At 37.1% G+C, this 9,837-nt stretch overlaps 1 non-coding gene across 1 annotated transcript; it reads left to right on the top strand.

Moving 5' to 3' along the window:
* The first annotated feature begins 2,723 nt into the window (after positions 1 to 2,723).
* Positions 2,724 to 2,829, top strand: LOC125175822 (U6 spliceosomal RNA). Its single transcript, XR_007155997.1, has one exon. It is a non-coding gene; the product is annotated as a U6 spliceosomal RNA (small nuclear RNA).
* The last annotated feature ends 7,008 nt before the right edge of the window (positions 2,830 to 9,837 follow it).

Raw genomic sequence — 9,837 nt, 5'->3', positions numbered from 1 at the left:
CCAAATGATTTTATGTGGCAGTTAAAATGGATACAGCTCAAAAATGTGTTGAGTGAAAAAAGCAAGTTGTAGAAAAATATTTGTATATGAAGCCAGTTATGCAAAGTTTTAAGATAAACAAGACAATGACTCTACATTTGTTTCAGACGGGTATGCATGTAACGGAGGATAAGAATATGGACCAGATACACAATTACATCACAGGAATTGCCTGCAGAGAGAAGCAGCAGCAAGTACCCTAGAAAGAGACAGAAACCTCAACTTTAATTTTTGCCATTTAAAAAGAGATCTAGAATAAATATGACAAACTGCCAATATGTTTTAAAACTCTGGAAATATGCATAATTCTGTAAAACTCTTAGTCACAGTCCTAAATTTATATTGCCTTCCAAAAGCTCTTTTCTACATTCCTTTCCTCCCGTTAAGTTCCCAGTTTCCTGAGAGGCACCCAGTACTGTCTCCTTCCCTATACCAACTCTCCAAAAGCAGTCTGATATCTGCTGTTGGTATTTAGAGTAATTTAAAGCAGCTTATTACTCTCAGAAATATCTAATTATCTAATTGTTGAATCTGGATCTGTAGATGTACTTCCCAAACATTAAAATAGCCGGGAAGATAGCTGCATCTTTGTAATTGTAGTGCTCTCTTTCTGGGGAACTGCTTTTCCCCAGGCTCCTGGAACCACATCTGCTGGGCAACCTTTTATATCCCTGTGTGTAATTCAAGTCCAGCTCAATAGAAAGCAATTAACTTGAGTATTGTTTTATTATTAAATTAACACAAGAGACTTGCATAGGGACATTCTAGTAGTCATGATACTGCATATAATTGCATAAGCACATGTGTCAGTTCCCTAGATGGATAGGGTGACCAAACACATGACAAATCTTAGTTTTCCTTAGACAATAGTTTGCTGGTTGACTATGTGTTTAGAGAAATACAGGTAGGGGGATGGTTGAGTTTGGAATTAGGCACTTGATACTCTCAAGGCTGCTTCTTCCTCAACAGGACCAGGAAGCTACTTCTCCAAAATGTGCAAGTTGTGGAGCAGGATATAACTTTTTGGCTGTGCACACATGGGCAGATTGCCACTGGCTGGAACAGAAAGCTTAATAACTTCTCCATTAGCAAGGATTTAGACTTTACCTCAGCTGGTTTTAAATAAGTTTTAACATAATTCAAGATTCCCTCAATGATTACAAACAACATATACTTTCTAGTAGGTCTGGTAAATGTTCTTAGATTTCTGTACCCCTTAAAATCAGGTAGTAAACAATTTATGATATTAAATAACTAAAAGCTTGGTTGACTATAGTTTCATTAGTTTTTTTTTCTTAATTGGCCCATTAAACTCATTTATAGGATCTGAACATTTCTTACGAAAATTAGAAACTTATGCTTCTATTATAAGGAAGTCAGACAAATGACTCATGAAAATGTTAGAATCAGGGGCGCCCATGTGGCTCAGCTGGTTAAGCATCCGACTTCAGCACAGGTCACGATCTCAGGATTCCTGAGTTCAAACCCCATACAGAAGAGCTCTCTGCTGTCGGCACAGAGCCTGCTTTGGATCCTCTGTTCCCCTTCTCTCTCTGCCCCTCCCCTGCTCATGATCTCACTCTCTCTAAAATAAATAAACTTTGGGGTGCCTCGGTGGCTTAGTCAGTTAGGCAGTTAAGCATCTGACTTCACCTCAGGTCATGATCTTGTGGTTCATGAGTTCGAGCCCTGCATCCAGCCCTGTGCTTGACAGCTCATAGCCTGGAGCCTGCTTCAGATTCTGTGTCTCCCTCTCTCTCTGCCCCTCCCCAACCCATGCGCGCGCTCTCTCTCTCTCTCTCTCTCTCTCTCTCACAACTAAACATTAAAAAAAAATTAAATAAACATAAAAAAGAAAATGTTAGAATCATACTGATAATTTAAGTATATAATTGCAAGTTATATGTTCAATTACCTAAATTTAAATGATTGCTTTTGGTAATAATGCATTAAATGTATAATATGCCCATGCATTATTGCTTCTTAAATATCAATATCCATGTTTCATAGTAGAAAAATTGCTTAAATAGTTTAGGAATAAAATTATATACTCAGGGTCACTTGTGTTAATTTATGTGACTTCTTGGTTTGGAAATATATTCATATAGGTTCCAGTTTCAAAAGTATTTTATATTCTGGGTTTGATATCAAGAAGTTTTAATCTTATAATATGTTACCACAAAATACTTGATAGCTCTGTGAAAACTGTTGTAAGACAGAGAAATTATACTGGCATTAGAGTTAAGAAAAGTTCAACTAGATATATTTATTCCTATAATCAGTTACTACAGAATCATTTTTATTTGATATATATTAGAAATAAAATGTGAACTATTCCTCTGAAGGAAAAAGTATACAATCACATTTCCATAAGACTGAGGCAAAATAAAGCAAACATTTACCTCTAAACTCTCCATAATTTGCAAACTGTAAATTATGGATAAATCTAAAATGGAATACTTATAAAATACATTTGTCTGAATATCAAATATACCCCCCCCAAATGTAACTCTTACTTAGACTAAAGCTCTGATGAAATTAAGTAATGGCATTTCTGTAGTTATTCAGAAAGATGATTGACTCCTAAACAAAACATTAATAATAATGGGCACTTTGGCTCTGAACAAATGTGTTAATCCCCTTTCCCTTAAAAAAATGGAATTCTTGAAAAGCACAGTATGTCAGGGCTCACTCAGCAACATATGTACTAAATTTGAAACAATACAGATAAGATTAGCATGGTCCCTATGCAAGGATGACACACCAATTCCTGAAAAAGTATCTTTCTTAAGATATAGAAGCAACCCAAGTGTCCATCGATAGAGGAATGGATAAAAAAGATGAGATATATATGTATACAATATGTATATATTTTTTCCATGAATATTATATATATAAGAATATTACTCAGCCACAAAAAAGGATGAGGTCTTGCCATCCGCAACAACATGGATGAACCTAGAGGATATTATGGCAAGTGAAATAAGTCACAGTTGAAAGACAAATACCATATGATTTCCTTTATACGTGGAATCTAAGAAACCAAATGAATATACAAACAACAAATAAACCAGAACCAGACCTATCAGTGCAGAGAGCAAATTGATGGTTGTTGGAGGGGAGTGGGGCTGGGGGGTGGGCAGGACGAATAAGGAGGAGTGGAAGATGTAGGCTTCCAGCTGTGGAATGAGTGGGTCAGCAAAATGAGAGTAGAGAATAAGGAACGTGGTCTGTGGCACTGTGATGGGATCGTACGCTGACCAATGGTGACTCACACTTGTGGCGAGCATAGCACAATGCATAGCAATGTTGAATCACGACGTTATACACCAGGAACCAGTGTAGCACTGTGTGTCAAGCACACTCAGAAAAAAAAAAAAAAAAAGCAAGCACAGTGTATCATCCGGAGTGAGGTATGCTATAGGTAAAAAGTTGCCTTGTGGCCATAAAGATTTTTAAATAAATGTTTCTAAAATTCTTTAGAATAAATGTTTTAAAAGACTGAGCTCTAGACCTTGCTGCAAAGAACATGATTGTGTTTCAATGAGTGGCAGAAAAGTCACTGCCATATTGTGTCAGCAAAACCTTCCAGAAATCTGCTGTGCAGGGTGTCAGAGAAAGCTATTCACAGGGAGACATCTGCCCAGAGGCACTCTGCTAAAACCACCAGGGGAAGCTGCTGGCAGCTGAGTCCTGCTCACCACCAGGCACTTCAGGAGGCAGAAGATGGAGAAGCTGTAAGTGCCACAGGAGCCTGCCTAGTGAGGGTGCTCTGGCACCAGGAGGCAGAGTCCTTCGGTCCTTCAGTGTCTCTCCATCATCCACTTGCAAAGCCTCGACACTTTGGTGGCCACAGAAAAATATTTACGGGCCCAAATTTGTTCTCGCAGAGTAATATAAAAGAGTGAATTTGGAAGTGGAAGGCTCTAAATCAATAACAATTACATTTGGTCAGGTCACATCCACACGGCTGTCCTGATGTGTGTGCAGTGTTCCTCTAACTGGTGATCTGGAGGCCCTGGCTTTTTCTTCTGTGTGATTTTTCTATCTTCTGCATGCAGTGTTCAGTGTCACAGCACTTGGTTGTATCAAATCAGTCAAAGGAAAAAGATCATGAAGAATGTCATGAGAAAGTTTCTAAGGGCAAGGTCCAGAAGTGGCATGTATCACTTCTACTCACACGTCATCGGCAAGAACCCAGTCATATGCTCACACCCAATTGCTAAGATAGACTAGGAAATGTAGTCAAGCTGGTGCCCAGGAGGGAGAAATGGTTTTGGTGACTAGTTAGTCTCTGTCACAGATAATTTCTCTTAACTTATTGTTTTATTATTCCTGGAAGCAATGCATTTTAACTACTAGTCACCACAGTTACCCCTGGCCTGGATGATAGTAATATATGTGTGTAATATCCCCAGATGTCAGCTGGGGCCCCTCCAGCACATTAAAACCTGATGATAATGGTAATACATGTACATATATATTGAGATGTCAGCTAAGAATCCTCTGCCCACTGAGTTCCAGATAAAATTTGCCCAGATCCCTAGTTTCATGTCCCAGAGAGGTCTGCAAATTCCCAGAGTTCTCATATTCTCATAGCCTTCTCCATGTCTAACTTCTGCTTTCACTCATACTGTTGCGATTCCTCACTGCTCTGATCCAGATATGAAATCCAAATCTTTCATCGATTTCCACCCAAAAATAATCATTTAAACACACACGCACAGGTATGGAAGACTTTCCTGAAGATTTGAGAATGCCAGAGGAGGTTTAAATTATAGCAGGAGGAATAGTTTCAAACCATACACTAAGCAACCTCCTGTCCTTTAGTACCAACTAAAATTTCTGAGGCTCTTCTCATCATTTGGTTTCCTTCTTCACATCATGTCGCCATCCCTTTCTCCCCAGAGTCTCTTTACCTCCCAAGAGGAAAATCAATCCCCTTTACTTATCATGCCAGAACAACTTAACCATTTTTATTAGTTGTTTCTTAAGTTCCTACTGACATCAGTGTTCTGGGAGTCTTATTTGCCATCCCAAGGGACTCTAAATGTACTCTAAGAGAAATCCATGTGCTGGTTGTTAAAGCTAAAATGTTTACATTATTTCATATAAAGTCAAAATTGACTTGATTACTGACTCTACTAAGAGTTCTACCAGATCAGCTTTCCCAGCGTGTGTTCTATAGTGCACCTGTCCTATGAGATAATCTGCAGACTAAATGCATACATAAATAAGCGAGATCTACAATCAAGTAATTTTAAGAAACTCTGCATACTATACTCCCCTTCTTGGAAATTCATAATGCACATTCAACATATTGACAGCTGGGAAAAGTCATGTACCTGTTTAGCTGTGATAGTAGCTAACTTACTTGATGACATAACCTTTTTTTGCACAAAATGCCTTCTACTGTACAGAATATACAGAATGTAGAAAGTCCTTTCTAGCTACAATGTTCTGAAACACTATAATTCTTACACACCTATATGACTAATGACAAAACAACCATAAAAAAAAAATGAGCCCAATAGCCTGGCCAGATGGGAACTGTCACACACTTTTTTTTACTGCAGGAGCCCTCTCCCTCTCTGGTGACCACTATGTCCACCCAGAGTTTAAGTCATCTGGTTATTCTAAGAGAGTGAGGCAGAGACTTTCAGACACTAATCAGAAATCACCAGGAAAAAAGAAAGCAAATTTCCCAGCTGGTGCTAAAAGTTCCCATCTCTCCACTTTGATCTTCACCAAGGCTACTTGAGGCAGGGCTTTGACTGACTAACAAATGTCCCCTCCCTCTTTCCTATTTGTATTTCCTGTGTTGTCTTGAGACAAGCTGCTTCTGCTCCCTGACTCCTCCCCAATATTTAACTTTTCACCAATCCTGGACTTTTGATCCTTTGGTTAAAAATATGATTGTTTGTAATGTAATCAAATTTTATAGCAAGTCAGCAGTCTAGACAGTAGGTGACTTTTATTGGCCTTTCTAACCTTGACACTATGAAGTAGTTTGACTTTTCCTCTAGTAGAACATATTGACTAGCAAACTTATAAATTCATCTTAAGTGAGAAATACTATTGGGTAGCACAATTCACTGCAATGCTGTCACCAAGTCACAGGCCCATGTTTTTATCACTTTGAAAGTGTATTGAAAAACACAAAGTGTGATATAAATACAGTAAATCATTAGTATTTCCTGTCACTTTCTTTGGGAAAATATTTATTTCTCCTTTGGGTACTTTAGACTCTGAAATAAATGTATTGAAGTCTTCTTTCAGATAAATTAATTAACTTTTTTTAAACAAGGTAGAAGTCTTTATATTAACCGACTGTAAGTTCTTTGCCTGATACATGTGTTGCAATTGTTATTACCCAGTCTAATGGCTTGCCTCTCATTTTCTTAAGGGTGTCTTTTAAATAGCAGAATTAAAAATTTTTTAAGTTTGATTTATCCATTTTCCTCCAGAATATTTATAGTTTTAGTTTTTATGTTTAAGTCTGTAATCCACAAATGTTTGTGAATGATATGAGCTAGAGATCAAGATTAATTATTTTTCATGTAGTTACCTGGATGTTACAGCACCATTTGTTTAAAAAATTTCCTTTCTCCATTGAAACTCTTAGTGCCTTCATTAAGATCTATTGACCATGAATGGTGGATCTGTTTCTGAGCTCTATTCTGTCCCATTGGTTTATTTTTCTACCCTTATTCTAATATCAGAGACTTAATTACTGTAAGTGTAGAGTAAGTCTTGAAATCAAGTAGTGTAAGTCCTCCAATCTTGTTCTTTTTCAAGATTGTTTTGTTTATTCTAGGGTTTTTTATACCAAAATTAATTTTAGAATCACTTGATTTATATTTAAAAATACATACATAAATACAGGCCTATTGCTGTTTTAAGTGGGATTGCATTAAATTTCTGTCAATTTGAGAAATTCATATCTTAAAAATATTAGATAATGTCATCCATAAAAATGGTATAATCCTCCATTTGTTTAGGTTTTTAAAATTTCTCTTTGAAACATTTTTCATTTACTGTATAGAAATTATGCACACTTTAAATTTATTCATAAATATAAAATGTGTTTTTTTGAGAGACAGAATGAGTAGGGGAGGGGCAGAGAGAAAGAGAGAGAAAATCTCAAGCAGGCCCCAATGTGGAGCCTGACGTGCGCTCCATCTCACAACCTTGAGATCATGACCCTGAGATCACAACCTGAGCAGAAACCAAGAGTCCGATGCTTCACCGACTGCACCACCCAGGAGTCTCTCTAAAATGTTTTTAATGCTGTTATAAAGCATGCTATTTTAAAGTTCCCTTTTCCAAATGTTTGTTCCTAATATATGGAAACACTAATATCTCCACTGTCCCAGATTTACCACATGAAAACAATTCTTTAATTAAAAAGTAAATCAGTAAGTTAAACTATGAGAAATATAAACCAAGTGCAGTTTACTTGCTGATAAGACTGACTGTTCAGAATTTATTTCCCAATAATATCTTCATAAATTGATTGGCTCTTTATCCATGATAAAACTGTTAAGGAGAATGTGAGAGATGGCATCAGAAATAAAAACTTTTAAAGAATTTAATTAAATGCCTCAGTTTCTATGTTCTCTGCCCTTGGCCCATGAACAAAGTTTTAATGTAGTAAGCTTTAATTTAAACTAATCTTTTTTTTTTAATTTTTTTTAACGTTTATTTATTTTTGAGACAGAGAGAGACAGAGCATGAACAGGGGAGGGTCAGAGAGAGAGGGAGACACAGAATCTGAAACAGGCTCCAGGCTCTGAGCAGTCAGCACAGAGCCCGACGCGGGGCTCGAACCCACAAGCTGTGAGATCATGACCTGAGCCGAAGTCAGACGCTTAACCGACTGAGCCACCCAGGCGCCCCCTTAAACTAATCTTTTAATCAGGCTCTGTGCTGACACTCAGAGCCTGGAGCCTGCTTCAGATTCTGTGTCTCCCTCTCTCTGCCCCTCCCCTGCTCATGCTCTTTCTCTCTCTGTCTCAAAAATAAATATAAAACATTAAAAAAAACTAGTAGTTAATCCATGCTCAAATTCAATTAGAATTTTATAAAAGTCGTTTTAAGCCAGTCTAGAAAATATATTTGTAAGGCGCAAAACCTGATTAATAAATCCAGTATCTATGTTATAAAATGTATACATTGCCACCTCCAAATCTTTTAAATCCTGTAACTATCTTCTCTTCCTTCCCAAACCCCTAAAGTCCTTATTCTCATACCTTTTCTTTTTTCTCCCTAATCTTTATTATTCTTAATGTCTTACCTTACAGTGATTATCTTACTTCTATTTTCTTTCTCCAAAATTTTGTTAAATTCAAGTTAGTTAACATAGTGTTGTATTGGTTTCAGGACTAGAATTTAGTGATTCACCACTTACATATAACACCTAGTACTCATCCCAAAAAGTGCCCTCCTTAATGCCCATCACCCATTTAGCCCATCCCCTCACCCACCTCCCCTCCAGCAACCCTCAGTTTACTCTCTATTGTTAAGACTCTCTTATGGTTTGCCTCTCTGTTATATCTTATTTAATTTTTCCTTCCCTTTACCTATGTTCATGTTTTGTTTCTTAAATTCCACATATGAGTGAAATCATATGGTATTTGTCTTTCTCTGACTGACTTATTTCACTTAGCATAACACACTCCAGCTACATCCACATCATTGCAGATGGCGAGATTTCAATTCTTCTTGACGGCTGAGAAATATTCCATTATATATATCTCACATCTTCTTTATCCATTCATCAGTCGATGGACGTTTGGGCTCTTTCCATTGTGCTGCTATAAACATTCAGGTGCATGTGCCCCTTCAAAACAGCATTCCTGTATCCTTTGGATAAATACCTAGTAGTGCAATTGCTGGGTCAGAGGGTAGTTCTATCTTTAATTTTATGAGGAACCTCCACACTATTTTCCAGAGTGGCTGCACCAGTTTGCATTCCCACCAGCAGTGTATGAAGGTTCCCCTTTCTCTACATCCTCATCAATATCTTTTGTTTCCTAAGTTGTTAATTTTAGTCATTCTGAGAGGTATGAGGTGATATCTCATTGTGGTTTTGATTTGTATTTCCCTGGTGATGAATGAAGTTGAACATTTTTTCATGTGTCTGTTAGCCATCTGGATGTCTTCTTTGGAGAAGTGTCTCTTCATGTCTTCTGACCATTTCTTAACTGGATTATTTATTGTTTGGGTCTTGAGTTTGATAAATTCTTTATAGATTTTTTGGATACTAGCCCTTTACTCAATATGTCATTTGCAAATATCTTTTCCCATTCCATAAGTTGCCTTTTACTTTTGTTGATTGCTTCCTTTGCTGTGCAGAAAGAAGCTTTTTATATTAATAAAGTCCCAATAGTTAATTCTTATTTTTATTTACCTTGCTTCCAGTGACATGTCTAGTAAGAAGTTGTTGTGGCCTAGGTCAGGTAGGTTGCTGCCTGTTTTCTCCTTTAGGATTTTGATGGTTTCCAGTCTCACGTTTACATCTTTCATGCATTTTTTATTTATTTTTGTGTATTTTCATTCTTCTGCATATTGCTGTCCAGTTTTCCCAACACCATTTGCTGAAGAGACTGTCTTCTTTCCATTGGCTACTCTTTCCTGTTTTGTCGATTAATTGACCATACAATTGTGGGTCCATTTCTGGGTCCTCTATTCTGTTCCATTGATCTATGTGTTTGTTTTTGTGCCAGCAGAATACTGTCTTGATAATTACAGCTTTGTAATACAACTTGAAATCTAGAATTATGATGCCTCCTGCTT

Source organism: Prionailurus viverrinus, chromosome C2 (genome assembly GCF_022837055.1).
Source record: "Prionailurus viverrinus isolate Anna chromosome C2, UM_Priviv_1.0, whole genome shotgun sequence".
NCBI lineage: Eukaryota > Metazoa > Chordata > Mammalia > Carnivora > Felidae > Prionailurus > Prionailurus viverrinus.
Note: the sequence above shows the minus strand (reverse complement) of the source record. Positions and strands in the feature narration are given on the sequence as shown.